Source organism: Zalophus californianus, chromosome 9 (assembly GCF_009762305.2).
Source record: "Zalophus californianus isolate mZalCal1 chromosome 9, mZalCal1.pri.v2, whole genome shotgun sequence".
NCBI lineage: Eukaryota > Metazoa > Chordata > Mammalia > Carnivora > Otariidae > Zalophus > Zalophus californianus.
Genome location: NC_045603.1, coordinates 83635058 through 83646329, shown reverse-complemented (window position 1 = coordinate 83646329; position 11272 = coordinate 83635058). Strand labels below are relative to the sequence as shown.

Genomic DNA, 11272 nt, shown 5'->3' with positions numbered 1-11272 from the left:
TCAGCCTTTTTCTCCAGCCATTTTTGTCCATTTCTCCATGAACAAAGTGGCCATGGTGGCAAGAAGGGAGCTATGTGTGCATTCAGTGACACATTTTCACTCATTGAGGTTGACCTGGTGAAGCCACTGCTAAGTGCCCAATCTGCCAGTGCAGAGATCGACACTGAGCCAGTGATAGGCGCCATTCTGTGGGATGATTAGCCAGTTACTTGGTGGCATATTGATTAAACTGGACCACTTCTGTCATGAAAGGGGCAGTGCTTTGCTCTTACTGGAATAGAGATTTATTCTGGATGTTGATTTTTCTTCTCTGCCCACAATGCTCTACCATTCATGGACTCACAGAATGTCTTATCCACTGTCATGATATTGAATCCAACATCACTTCTGATCAAAAACTCATTTTCATAGTAAACAGAGTGTGACAGTAGGTCTACGTTCATAAAATTCACTGGTCTTAGCATATTCACCATCCTGAAGCAGCTTACTTGATAGAATAGTGGAATGGACTTTTCAAAGGGAGAGGGAGAAGCAGTCTCCCCGCTGAGCAGAGAACCCGACGCAGGGCTCAATCCCAGGACCCTGGGATCATGACCTGAGCTGAAGACAGACACTTAATGACTGAGCCACCCAGGTGCCCCAATAGTCAATGATTTTTCAAAGAACTTTGAATAGAAAATTATTTTCTGTTTATCCAGATATTTACTATTTCTGATGCCCTTAGTTCCTTTGTCTAGATCCAGATTTCCATCTGGTATCATTTTTTGTCTGAAGAAATTATTTTTTTTTCTGCCTCAGGTTTATTTATACAAATTGCACAGGAGAACACCAGCCTCATGCAGACCACAGACCAGGGGGTCACACCTTTCCTTCTTCCTCCCATAGGTAGAGAGAGGCCTCTGTTCTGGAAGCTACATGGTGGCATCTTTGGGAATCTGAGCTGGAGCTGGAACCCTAGCCTCAGCTTTGGTTTGAAACTTGATTTTGGTCTTTGGCTGACAGAGCCCAAGATCCTTGGTGATGTGGGCACGAACACGCTTCTGAAGCTTGGGGTGAGCAATGTTGAAAGTCAATCGCACTTGCAGTTCTTTGGGATCTTGAGCTTGATCTCCTTGGGCTATATCAGAGCCTTGATAGCCTCCGCACATGTGCTCATGGTCTTGGCGTCGCTGGGCTGCATCTTCTTTAGGCCCTTCTTGCTGTGCTTCTTGGCAAAGCACCCCAGGAACTTGGGATCCACCCCCTTAAGAAACTTGTATCTTTGTATCTTCGTGATCAGAGTTTCTTGATGCCGTTTTTGTGCTGTTTTCTGGACTGGTTGTATGTGGTGTGCTTCTTGGAATTGGCCACATCTGCACTGGAGCCTGCAGCTCCCAAAGCAGCTAGGACCAGAAAAGGAAAGGCAAGAAATTATTTTAACATTTTGACATTTATTTTGATGCAGGTCTGCTGCTGATGAATTCTTTCATTTTTTCTTTGTCAAAAAGTCTTTATTTTGCCTTCTTTTTGAAAGATACTTTTACTGGGTCAAGTTTTCCAGTATGACAGGTTTTTTTTTTTTTTCCTTTCTTCTGTGCTTTAAAGATGTTGCTCCTCTCTCTTCTTGCTTTATTATTTTCAACAACTAAACTACTATCATTATTTTTCTGTACATAATGTGGCTTTTTTGCATTGGCTTCTTTTTATATTTTCTTTTTACCACTTTGTAAGTAACTTGATTACACTGTGTCTTTATGCATCTTCCTTCATTTTCCTTGTCCTTGGAGTTCATTTAACACTTTGGATCTGGATCTGGTTAAATTTTTCATAAAATTTGGAAAACATTCAGCCATTATTCCTTCAAATGGTTTTTATTATTCCCTTTGAGGACTCCAATTACATATATATTAGGCTGCTTGAAATTGTTCCACAACTGATGAATGATTTGTTCATTTAAAAAAATATTTCAGAGTTTCATTTTAGATAGTTTTTATTCCCAGGCCTTCAAGTTCACTACCTTTTTTTCTGCAATGCCTAAATAACACCTCATCCCAGCCAGTGTCTTTTTCATTTCATACCTTGTAGTTTTCATTTTCATAAGCTTGATTTGGTCTTTTTTTTTATATATATGTCTTCTATGTCTTTGCTTAACACGTTCAGTCTTTCTTCTAGCTTCCTAAACATGTGGAATACAGGTATCTTAACTATTTTAATAGCTTTGCTTACAATTTTATCATTGTGTCATTTCTAGATTTGTTTTAATTCATTGATTTTAACCTTCTCGAGGGATATATAGATACACACACACACACACACACACACACACACTCACAGTACGTATCTACATTTGCTTCTTTACATGCATGGTAATTTTTGTTTGGATGTTAGACGTTGAGGATTTCATCTTCATGATTTTGGTATTATTTTTGTGTTTCTACAATATTCTTACACTTTGTTCTGGGATGCTGTTAAATTATTGAAAACAGTTTGATCCTCTTTGGTATTGCTGTTCTGAGTTTTTTTTAGGTGGGAACCAAGATGCATTTAGTCTAGATCTAATTTTGACCTATTATTGCAGCAAAATATTTCTGAGACCTCTATCTGATGCTGTTGAATTATAAGATTCTCCACTCTGGCTGGTAGGAACAGGGACTAGTTTCAGTTCTCAGGTCCTAAGATTGTCCCCTCCAATTCTTTCTGGGAGTTCTTTCCCCAAACTCAGGTTGTTACTCCCATGCACATTCTGATTGTGACTCAGCTAAAGTCATAAGGAGAATCCCCTGCAGATATGCTAAGTTCTCTCCTTCTCTCCAGCGCTCTGCCCAGAGAATGCTAGCTGTCTTGGCCTCTCTTAACTCTCAGCAAGATCTCAACTCAGTCAAATACCAAGCTTTCCTTGAATTCCTTTTCTTTGTGTCATGCCCTGGAAACTCTCTTAAGAATATCCTGAGGGGTGCCTGGGTGGCTCAGTTGGTTAAGCGTCTGACTCTTGATTTTAGCTCGGGTCATGATCTCAGGGTCGTGAGACCGAGCCCTCCATCAGCTCTGTGCTCAGTGGGGAGTCTGCCTGAAATTCTCTCTCTCCCTCTCCCTCTGCCTCTCCTCACCCCCATGCATTGCTCTCTCTCTAGATAGATAAATAAATGAAATTTTAAAAAATAAATAAAAAAAGAAAATATACTGAAACACTATAGGGCTCACTTCATTTGTTTATTATCTTTCAGGGATCTCTGTCCTTTGTCAATAACATCCAATTTATTAAAACCATTGCTTCATATATTTTGTCCAATTTTTAAAGTTGTTTCTAGCAAGAAGGTAAAGCTGGTTTCTGTTCCTCCACCTTGGACTGAAATGGAAAGTTTCCTCAGTTGTTTTGAAAAGAAAAAAGAACACTATTCTTTTTAAACAGTTTTTTTCTCTCTCTTCAATTACATTAAATACATTCTGGGCTACAAGGGAAGTGGTATGATCATTTTGTGATGGATGTAAATGTGCTGCTTTTAGCAATATATTTTTAAAATTCTTTTTCCCTATGTAGCACTGAGATTAAAGATGAAGTAGGGATTGATGGTTTGGTTTGAGGGACTAGATGTTATCCAGGTACCTAAGGACCTAACTTTAGATAGTTTTAGGATAAGAATTGGACAGTCTTTTTTCCTTTTGAGGTACAATCTTCTATTATATTTGTATGAATGGGGTTTTCTCTTTCTGAGATTTCAAGGATTAGCATTTCTTTATTTTAAATCAATATTTTAATCCAGATTAGTCCCTTCAGTAGTTGCTTTGTGGTTTGGAGACATCACAGAAGAGTTTTTCTACTTAATTTTATGGAATTTTAAAAAATCCATTTTGAGTATACACTTCAAAATATTTTCTTTCTTTCTTTTTTTTAATTGAAGTGTGTTCTCCCTTGTTAGAAAGCAAACCACTATAGTTTGGATTCTTAATCAGTAATTAAGATTGGAAATAATGGAAATAATTATTATTGCTATTATTGTTATTATACTGATATTCCAACATTTATTAGCACTCTACATTTAAGAGGTTTTTAAAAAGAATACATCATTTATTTTCTACACAATCCTGGTGGTATGTATTGCTATTCATGTCAGTGAACCAGGAAGCTGAAAATGAGAGATTAGATGACTTGCCCAAAGTTAAACAACTATTATATTGGGGAATCAAGAAGGACAGGACCCAGTTATTTTGATTTAAAATTCATTACTCTGGGGCGCCTGGGTGGCTCAGTCATTAAGCATTTGCCTTCAACTCAGGTCATGGTCCCAGGGTCCTGGGATTGAGCCCTGCGTCAGGCTCCCTCCTCCGCGGGAAGCCTGCTTCTCCCTCTCCCACTCCCCCTGCTTGTGTTCCTTCTCTCAATTTCTCTCTCTCTGTCAAATAAATAAATAAAATCTTTTAAAAAAATAAATTCATTAGTCTTTTTCTTGCCAATGTCTGGTAATTTTATTTTATTTTATTTTATTTTATTATTTTTTAAGATTTTATTTATTTATTTGAGAGAGAGAGAATGAGAGATAGAGAGCACGAGAGGGAAGAGGGTCAGAGGGAGAAGCAGACTCCCTGCTGAGCAGGGAGCCCGATGTGGGACTCGATCCCGGGACTCCAGGATCATGACCTGAGCCAAAGGCAGTCGCTTAACCAACTGAGCCACCCAGGCGCCCAGTGTCTGGTAATTTTAACTTGAAAATGGAAGTCATCTTGAGAACCAAGATAGATATATTAAATAAGTCATATTTGGGGATCAGTCCTTTTCAAGGGGCTCATTTAAACAGACCCATGTTTTATTAATTGAATTTTAAATGAATATCAATTATATGGTTTCACTTATTTATGGAACATAAGGAATAGTATGGAGGATATTAGGAGAAGGAAGGGAAAACTGAAGGGGGGAAATCAGAGGGGGAGATGAACCATGAGAGATTATGGACTCTGGGAAACAAACTGAGGGTTTTAGAGGGGAGGGGGGTAGGGGGATGGGTTAGCCCGGTGATGGGTATTAAAGAGGGCACGGATTGCATGGAGCACTGGGTGTTATAGGCAAACAATGAACCATGGAACACTACATCAAAAACTAATGATGTACTGTATGGTGACTAACATAATACAAAAATAAATGAATATCACTGTTAAAAGACTGAAAGATTGCTTAAGATGGATAGGGTGAAGTAAATATTTATCTCTGTTCTCCCAGTACACACTGATTCACAGAATTGTTAAAGTGATCACCTCTGGAAACCCATTAAAGACCTGTCTGTCAAATATTAGTTCACTAAAATTCTTCTGCCTTATTAGTCTTTGGGCCTGCTGGTATTTAATGAATATTGTACTACTAACTGGTTTTGGGAAAAGATATCAGAATTACAGTATATGCACCTTGGAAATAGTAAATTCAGCCAATCAGTAGATGAATAACTGGCTTGAGATCCCTGTTTCCATCTAGTGCTAGACACATGTGTTTGTTTATTTGTTGAGCACCTACTGTTTAAGGTGCTGGGAATATGGTAGCAAATAAAACCAAAAGTCCTTGTTAAACTTATATGCTAGTTGGGAGATAGTTGATAAAAACAACAAGAAAATAGACACTGAATCTTGTGGCTGATAATAAGTGCTATGAAAGGAAATAAAGCAGGGTAAAGGATGTAGTGTATGCGGGGCATTTATGAAAAAACAAAGTGATGGAATCAGGATGTGCAATTTAGTGGAGGAAGTTCCCAGGTAGGGGAAATCTGAAGGCCTAAAGGCTCTGGTGTAGGCATTGGAGGAAGATGTTTGGCTTGTGGGACAAATAGCCAAGACTGGTGTGGCTGAGCAAAGTGATGTGAAATATTAGGAGATGAGAATTTGATTTAAATACAATACACATTTAAATATATTTACACAATTATGACCTTATTAAGGCATATAAACATCTTAAAACATGTAAAATATCACTCCTGCTTGAAAATGAACTCTTTTTTTAAAAATTAATTTTTTTATTTGAGTGTAGTTAACACACAATGTTACATTAGTTTCAGGTATATAACATAGTGATTCAACAAATATACACATTATGCATACCCACCACAAATGTAGCTATCATCTGTCACTATATAATGCTATTAAAATATTATTAACTATTTTCCTTATGCTGTGCCTTTTGTTACTCATTTCTTAACTGGAAAGACTGTATTTTCCATTCCCCTTCACATATTTTGCCCATCCTCTCACCCTTTTCCCCTTTGGCAACCATCATTTTGTTCTCTGTATTTATAGATCTGATTTTGCTTTTTGTTTACTCTTCTTCTTCTTTTTAAGATTCTACATATGAGTGAAAACATATGGTACTTATCTTTCTCAATTAAATTATTTTACTTTGCATGATACCCTCTAGGTCCATCCATATTGTCACAAATTGCACGATCTCAGCCTTTTTTATGACTGCATAATATTCCACTGTGTGTGTGTGTGTGTGTGTGTGTGTGTGTGTGTGTGTGTGTGTGTGTACCACGTCTTCCTTATCCATTTGTCTATTGATGGATATTTAGCTTGCTTCCGTATCTTGGCTATTGTAAATAATGCTGCAATAAACATAAGGATGCATGTATCTTTTCAAATTAGTGTTTTCATTTTATTTGGGTAAATACCCAGTAGTAGAATTATTTGATCATATGGCATTTCTATTTTTATTTTTTTGAGAAGCCTCCATACTGTTTTCCATAGCGTCTGTACAAGTTACATTCCCATCAACAGTGTATGAGGGTTCTTTTTTTCTCCACATCCTCCTTGACACTTGTTATTTCTTATCCATTTGATTTTAGCCATTCTGTCTGGTGTCAGGTGATATCTCTGTGGTATTGATTTGCATTTTCTTGATGATTAGTGATGTTGAGCATCTTTTTATGTGTCTGTTGGCCATTTGTATGTCTTCTTTGGGAAAAATATGTATTCAGGCCCTCTGCCCATTTTTAAATGAGATTGTTTGTTTTTTGGTGTTGAGTTGTATAAGTGCTTTATATATTTTGGATATTAATCCCTTGTTGGATATATCATTTGCAAACATCTTCTCCCATTTAGTAGGTTGTCAATGCCTTTTTGTTTAGTTGATGGTTTTCTTTGCTGTGCAAAAATTTTTATTTTGATATAGTCATAATGGTTTATTTTTGCTTTTCTTTCCCTTGCCTTAGGAGACACATCTAGAAAAATGTTGCTATGGGCAATGAGAAATTACTGCCTGTGTTCTCTTCTAGGATTTTTATGGTTTCAGATCTCACATTTAGGTCTTTAATCTGAAAATGAGCTCTTTGAGGGTTGATAACTGTTTTATTGTCTACTAATTATCCAAGGAGTGAAAATTAAAATAAAAGTGTATTTTTTGTCTATGTAAATATCAAAGCTTAAAATAAAGAAGGCATAAAGAAAGGGCTCATTCTTTGATAAATGTACACAATGTTTCTGGAGTAGTTTAGCAATAGTTGTTAAAATCTTAATTCTTTTACATAGTCTCTGATCTGCAAATCTGCTTCTAGAAATGTATTTTAGGGAAATAATTTTTTGGCTGAAAAAATCTGGCTATAAAAGTGATAATAAGAACCTTGTTTTAGTAGTAAAAAACTGGAGCCTACCAAAAATGTAACCAAAATAGGAAATTAGTTAAAAAAAAAAAAATTCTAAAATGGCATACTATGCAACCATTAAAAATGATTTTTAAAAATTTTATGTTCTGTTAGTCACCATACATTACATCATTAATTTTTGATATAGCGTTCCATGATTCATTGTTTGTGTATAACACCCAGTGCTCCATTCAATATGTGCCCTCCTTAATACTCATCACTGGGCTAACCCATCCCCCTTCCCCCCCAAAACCCTCAGTTTGTTTCTCAGAGTCCATAGTCTCTCATAGTTCGTCTCCCCCTCCAATTTCCCCCTCTTCATTTTCCCTTCCTACTATCTTCTTCCCTTTTTTTTTTTAAACATATAATGTATTATTTGTTTCAGAGGTACAGGTCTGTGATTCATCAGTCTTACACAATTCACAGCGCTCACCATAGCACATACCCTCCCCAATGTCCATAACCCAACCACCCCATCCCTCCCACCCCCCACCACTCTAGCAACCCTCACTTTGTTTCCTGAGATTAAGAATTCCTCATATCAGTGAGATCATATGATACATGTCTTTCTCTGATTGACTTATTTCGCTTAGCGTAATACCCTCTAGTTCCATCCACGTCGTTGCAAATGGCAAGATTTTGTTTTTTTGATGGCTGCATAATATTCCATTGTATATATATGCCACATCTTCTTTATCCATTCATCTGTTGATGGACATCTTGGCTCTTTCCATAGTTTGGCTATTGTGGACATTGCTGCTATAAACATTGGGGTGCATGTACCCCCTCGGATCACTACATTTGTATCTTTGGGGTAAATACCCAGTAGTGCAATTGCTGGATCGTATGGTAGCTTTATTTTCAACTTTTTGAGGAACCTCCGTACTGTTTTCCAGAGTGGCTGCACCAGCTAGCATTCCCACCAACAGTGTAGGAGAGTTTCCCTTTCTCCGCATCCTCTCCAACATCTGTCGTTTCCTGACTTTTTAATTTTAGCCATTCTCACTGGTGTGAGGTGGTATCTCACTGAGGTTTTCATTTGGATTTCCCTAATGCTGAGTGATGTTGAGCACTTTTTCATGTGTCTGTTGGCCATTTGGATGTCTTTTTGCAGACAGAATGGGAGGTTATCTCCCATTCCGCTTTAGGGAGATTACTGGGTTATTTGTTCTTTGGGTGTTGAGTTTGATAAGTTCTTTATTGATTTTGGATATTAGCCCTTTATCTGATATGTCATTTGGAAATATCTTCTCCCATTCTGTCGGTTGTCTTTTGGTTTTGTTGACTGTTTCCCTTTGCTGTGCAAAAGCTTTTTATCTTGATGAAATCCCAATAGTTCATTTTTGCCCTTGCTTCCCTTGCCTTGGGTGATGTTTCTAGGAAGAAGTTACTGTGGCTGAGGTCAAAGAGGTTGCTGCCTGTGTTCTCCTCTAGGATTTTGATGGATTCCTGTCTCACATTTAGGTCTTTCATCCATTTGGAGTCTATTTTTGTGTGTGGTGTAAGGAAATGGTCCAGTTTCATTCTTCTGCATGTGGCTGTCCAATTTTCCCAACATCATTTGTTGAAGAGACTGTTTTTTTCCCATTGAACATTCTTTCCTGCTAAAAATGATTTTATGAAGACTATATAAGCAACATTGAAGGATGTAAATGGTATATTGCCAAAAGAAGAGAGTAGGTTATAAAATATACTTACTGTGTTTCTATGTTTAATAATCAATAGCATTCTTATGAATGTATATGCTTACAGAAAATACAGGAAGGACAAACACCAAAAATGTTAACAGTAACTACCTCAAAGTTGATGTTATGGGCAATTTTGTTTTATTCTTTTTACTTATCAGTATTTCTAAATTTTCTTCAATGAATATATATGGAGTTTGCAATAAGAAAAAAAGCAATATGTGTTACTGAAATTTAAAACTAAATATGTTAAATACTTCCTTACAACAAATTATTAAGCACAATTACTTTTTTTTTCCTATGGAAGGTAAGTACCTCTTAAGGCCCTGACAGTTTGATTTAATTAAATACACTAAAATGATAATAATCCAGTGCTTTTGGGGACACGTGTTCTATAAATATAAAATGTTATAAATTTTAAGATTTTATTTTTTTTATTTGAGAGAGAGAGAGAGAGTGAGCATGAGTGGAGTGAGGGGCAGAGGGAGAAGCAGACAGAAGCAGACTCCCCGCTAAGCAGGGAGCCTAACATGGGGCTTGATTCTGGGACTCTGGGATCATGACCTGAGCTGAAGGCAGATGCTTAGCCCACTGAGCCACCCAGGCACACCTATAAAATGTTATAATTAAAGCCTCTTGTCAGTTATCCAAAATGGATTTGTCCAAATCATAGATTTAATCTGTCTCCTCTTCTCAAATATTCTGGAATCTTTTTCCTTCAATCTATAAATGAGAAAGACAAAAATAGAAATAAATATGTATTAACTGATGTAATGCATTCCCCTCCTCCATCACATCCTCCCAGTAGCAACACTGACCCAACCATTTCTTTACCTGGGGGGCCTTTTTGCATTTTATCTTCCTGATAATCTCTACTGGCTCTTTCCTTGAACACTCAATGTATTTCAAATACTTGGATGAAGTTCATTGTGTCTCTAGACTTTTCTCTTTTCTCTATGCATGCATTATATGAATGACCACTAACCTGCTATAATTTATTGTGAGAATTTATGTGTTTATCTCTCCTGCTAGACTGTTTGCTCACCCCAGGCAGGGACTTTGGGTTTTTCATTTCTGCAGCCAGCACCTGCCAGAGTGTCTGATTAGGTAGGGCTCAGTAAATGTTACATAACTTTGGATCTGAAGCAGATTACTTCATTTACAGTTTTTACAACCAGTGGATTATTCATTTAGCCCTGTGATGGCCAGTTTTATGTGTTAACTTGACTAGGTTATAGTACCCAGTTATTCAATCAAATATTAATCTAAGTATTTTGTAGGTGTGATTAAATTATAAAGGAGATTGTGCTATATAATTTGGGTGGGTCTCATCCAATCATAAATGGTCTTAAGAACAGAACTGAGGTTTCCCTGAGGAAGAAGAAATTCTGCTGTGGACTGTCTGAAAATTTCCAGCCTGCCCTTCCTGCCTTACAGATTTCAGACTTGCCTTTCCAGCCCCCACAGTCATGTGAGCCAATTTCTTGCAATTAATTTCTTAGTATATAAGCATAGAAACCTCTCTCTTTCTTTCTCATGTCTATCTCTCATCTCTGTCTCTATCTTTAACTCTATCATTTCTCTCTCTCAGTCAGGGTACACCAGAGAAACAGAACCAGTAGGAGATACACATGTAATGTTATTATTTGATGGAGAAGAAGATAGATATCCCTGCATTCTGGAAATTAATAATCTAGTAGGGGAGGTATAATATTGACAGTTTTTCATATAAGGCAGATTGTGGTAAATGCATAATTTATTAGAGATAAATATAAATAGGATCCAGCAAGGGAATAGGGCAAAGACGGTGTCTTAATGTTGATGTGTCCTAAGGGTTAGACCTTGGGTCTTTTTCATTATCTGTACTCACTTCCTTGGTAGTCTCCTCCAGTCCCATGCCTTTAAATATCATCATAGGCTAAATACTGATATATCTATAGTCCCTTCACTGAAATCTAAACCACTGTATCCAATGGCTAACTTAACATATCCACT

General features: G+C 37.1%; 1 pseudogene; it reads right to left on the bottom strand.

The window, feature by feature from the left end:
- Nucleotides 1-911: 911 nt before the first annotated feature.
- The window catches only part of LOC113922297, a 92809-nt pseudogene continuing 82448 nt past the window's right edge, over nt 912-11272 (bottom strand).